The 3960-nt window shown below is 41.4% G+C and overlaps 1 long non-coding RNA gene across 3 annotated transcripts; it reads right to left on the reverse strand.

Annotated features, from left to right (window-relative positions):
- Window positions 1-312: 312 nt before the first annotated feature.
- On the reverse strand, window positions 313-3697 carry LOC123043685 (uncharacterized). 3 transcript variants are annotated; one of them, XR_006419491.1, is made up of 7 exons: window positions 3276-3697; window positions 3113-3196; window positions 2476-2560; window positions 2170-2323; window positions 1458-1496; window positions 1197-1284; window positions 313-615 (listed from the first exon to the last, which is right to left on the reverse strand). It is a non-coding gene; the product is annotated as an uncharacterized lncRNA (long non-coding RNA). The 3 variants fall into 3 exon arrangements; XR_006419492.1 differs by adding an exon at window positions 704-979 and having other exon boundaries at window positions 2170-2560; XR_006419490.1 differs by having other exon boundaries at window positions 2170-2560.
- Between the last annotated feature and the right edge of the window lie 263 nt (window positions 3698-3960).

Below are 3960 nucleotides of genomic sequence, written 5' to 3' on the forward strand. Positions count from 1 at the left end.
CCACCTATAGCAACGCTTCTTTTCGTATCTAAAATTCCATATATGCGTTGCTAGGATCTTTACCAACGGATTGGGATGCGTAGCCTTATCCGGCGTTGCTAGCGCATAATGCAATGCTTATACTACCGTTGGTAAAAGGGACCGTTGCAAGAGTACAACACATAAAACCGATTTTTTCTATACGTTGGCGCTTTGTATAGGAATCCAGATCTGATTATTAGGCAACAGATTGGTGCATATATAATATGAATAATATTGTATAATGCCAGCAATTAAATTAATTCTCCACATAATGATGATATGTGTATCAAGTGAGGAAAAAAATAAAAGAATTTACTCACAAGAGGAAGAAATCATATATCTTAGTATAAAACTGTTGGACTACAATAATGATATTACAGGAGGAACAGCATCCAAATGTGATGCATAAACTAATATTTTCTTGAGAAGAAAATCTAAACTAAAATCATCCATCAACATCCCTACAACTTAACTAAAACTAATCCCACAACTTGCGGATTATTTTCTTGAAAGCATCCATCATCATCATCATCATCATCATCATTGCAGTGTACTTGTTACGCACCCATATAATCATCCATATATCTTTTCAATCTACAAAGAAAATAACAAAATGAATTGTTAACACATAGTGCATTGACATGATGCAAGTAGTGATAAAGGCAAGATATTAGACACATACAAAGGTTGAAGGCCAGGCAATATATATTTTTTCTGCATTAACAAATACCAATAGTATTGCAGTTTTTGCGACTCTGTACCAAATCTGCAGTTTTCGCAAGTGTTGTATTGCGCTGTCCAAAATGCATTTTAATTTCAGCACCATCAAGTTTAAACTTAGGAGCATAACTTAGAACTGTAGCAAGAATTACGTCCCTGTTATGATTCTGAAAATGTACCGGCATGAGTATTAGCGATCATTGATGACTAATCCAGACACCACAATATACGACATAGCCTGCAGAACAACATGGCTCAATAACATTATATGGACAGTAGCCTATGGGCTGTTGTGCATTCAATGGCGCTGTGAGTTACAGCACTACTTCTCTTCTCTTCTCCATTAATTAGCAAACTGAACCAAAACAGTTTGTCATCTCAAACTGAACCAAAACATTTAGCTCTAGTTGGTTTCAGTCATCCAACAGGAAATAGACAAACCTACAGGTGCTCACCGTGCTTTGGAACGATCGTACAGCCCCAAATCCACTAAAACGGATTTACTCATCACCAGCCTAGAGATCCATTGCTAATTTTGTAAACCTACAGTCAAACAGTTTTGTGTGAACCGACAGATTTATTTGCTAAATATATCTACTGAAGCCTACAGCCCCAAATCCTATAAATTTGCATTGACAGCAGCATAGAACCTAGCATGGCTCAATGGTCATGGACACAACGAGCAGTAGTACAGTAGGGAGAGGGAGAGTGTATACCTTCCATGGTGTCTCCCTACATCAAGTTGGTGCATGCAGCTGCAAAGCCAAGGGGAAAAGGTTACAGGTTTCTCATGCATCTCTAGAACGGCGCAACACAAGTAAAGCTTCATCAAGTTCCATTCCTACTTAATAAAAGAAGAGAATATATATTCGTCCCATCTTGGCAACTTTACATCTTACTCAATAAATGTATCCCTGAGTTAGTTAGACTAGTCATCAACCAGTGTGTTTGCACGACAATTTTAGTTTGCCATGTATAACTAGAACATTTTTATGAAAGAAAAAAAATAAAACCATAAATTTTCAAAGAAGCATACTTTTAACTAATTGAGAAATATTACATGTGATACTCTGTTGGCTTCAATGTGGCTGACATAAATTAATTTTAATGAAGCATTTATACATACTGTTTATCATTCCTATAAATAAACTTTCCCAATTATAATTTATATTTAAAAGTCTGGGATCTGGGGTTAGTAAATATATAGAGGATATTACTGAATATTGTGATTTCCTTTAATTACATAGCAGTAGCCTAAATCTTGTGCGCTCCTAAAATTAGCTATCTAGGAACCCCAAATGGATCCCATGCTTTAGTGAGTTCGCGTACAAAAAGGAAACCACACTTTCTAGTTAGCAAAAAAGAAAAACTAAAGCTAATGTACAGGAATATCTGTCTTATATAATGTTTTCTGAAATGAACACATACATCACTCAAATCTTCTACATAAGAAACACATCCAATGATTATGTTACGGTTGGCTGGAGGCAGCAGTGCAACGCTACTGTTTGGAACTTTGATTATGTGGTGCTGCTGGAGGCGACCAGAGCTGCAGACCACCCCAACTGGATGCTTTCACTCCCTACAACACAATCGAGTCAAGAGGAGTACTCATCAAGACATGTGTACAAAACAGATTTTTTTCTTAATAAAACAATAGTGATAAAGTCGATTGTATAGTTCTTTCGTCTTTATGAGCTTAAAGCATGGAGAATAGAACACAAATCGCCACACCGCCATTTCCTTCACTTGAAAGCCTCGCCGCAAAAGACGCCCGCGGGTGCCTAGTCTGCTTCAAACTGCCGTTGCTACACCTCCGCTGCCACATGAACCATCGTTAGTTTGATTTAGTAATTAGCCTAAAAGAATATATGTTGGCCATGGTCAAAACCTGAAACAGGAGAATACTAAAGATTGGAAAAGAAAATAATCATGGCCTTCGAGATATATACTGTATTAATTAGACCGTAACCTGATTTTTAACTATACATAGGTGTTTTTTGTACTAATTGCCTCAAACACTCCTGTTACTGCGTAGATGGGTTTCAGAATCCCTCCCTACAATGATGTTACCCTAGAAAGAATATGCAGCTAGGGGTTGATTTCTAGCCACTACTACTTGCAAGACAGCAGCATAGTAGGTGTATTGCCATGGTTGGAGGCCATGCCGACCTTCCCAGCCTCAACACATCAGGACTCAGTCCAGCATGTGGTCGTCCTCTACTTTGACACTTTAGCAGCAAAACAAAATCAAATTGACCTCAACCAGCAGGCACTTGATCCCAAACAGTACAAAATCCTAACACCACTAGAATAACATTGTCTCCTGATGTGCACGAACCAGAGCAAAGGGAGGATTGGACCCACTCACCTGAATCCGGAGGAGGAGGAAGCTCATGGCTGCCTGATCCCGAGCCGCAGCAAGGTTGTCAACTGGATGTTCCTCCCCGCACGTCTACATGAGAAGTCAAGAGCAGAGGTTAGAGAAGGGAGAGAGAGAGAGAGGATGAAGCCAGGGGAGGGGATGCACTCACCGGATGAGACGAGGACGACAACAACATGGCCACCGACACCGGATCCGACGCCCGAAACCCTAGCCATGGGGGATGGGTCGCGGGTGGGCTTTGGTGCCCGCGAGCGCTGGATCTAGCTGGATGGGAGGGCTCCACGGAGCAAAGGGACCTCTAGCTGTGCTTCGCGGTGGCGGGATTCGCCGGACATCACCTGATGCAGCCGCCGCAGGTAGCGCGGCGAGGAGCCACGTGAAGAGACTAGGATGGGACGCGAGAGGGACGGTTGGGTGGGGATGTGGCGGATCCGGCAGTCTCCAGAGCTATGAGGTGGGAGGTGGGGAGGGTCGGTGCAAGGTAGATGAGGCGGGTCGGAGGAGGGAGACGAGGCAATGGTGGTGGCGATTCCGGAGAGACGAGGGAGTCGTGGGCTCTGTTTCTCGCGCGTCTCCCTCTCCTTTCCTCTATTTATTTTTTTGTAAATTTATGTATTAATAAATAATCAAGATACGGTTATCAGCTGCAAACCTGCAATGCATATGCTACAACCCATATATGTGTATCTATTCTGAATTTTACAACATATAGTCAAAGCGTTGTAGAATTTTTGTTGCTTTATAGGGGGTTTCCTTGTAGTGGTTTATTGATTCGACACAAGGGGAGCCAAAGAATATTCTTGAGTATTAGCAGTTGAGTTGTCAATTCAACC

This window comes from Triticum aestivum, chromosome 2B (assembly GCF_018294505.1).
Source record: "Triticum aestivum cultivar Chinese Spring chromosome 2B, IWGSC CS RefSeq v2.1, whole genome shotgun sequence".
Lineage (NCBI taxonomy): Eukaryota > Viridiplantae > Streptophyta > Magnoliopsida > Poales > Poaceae > Triticum > Triticum aestivum.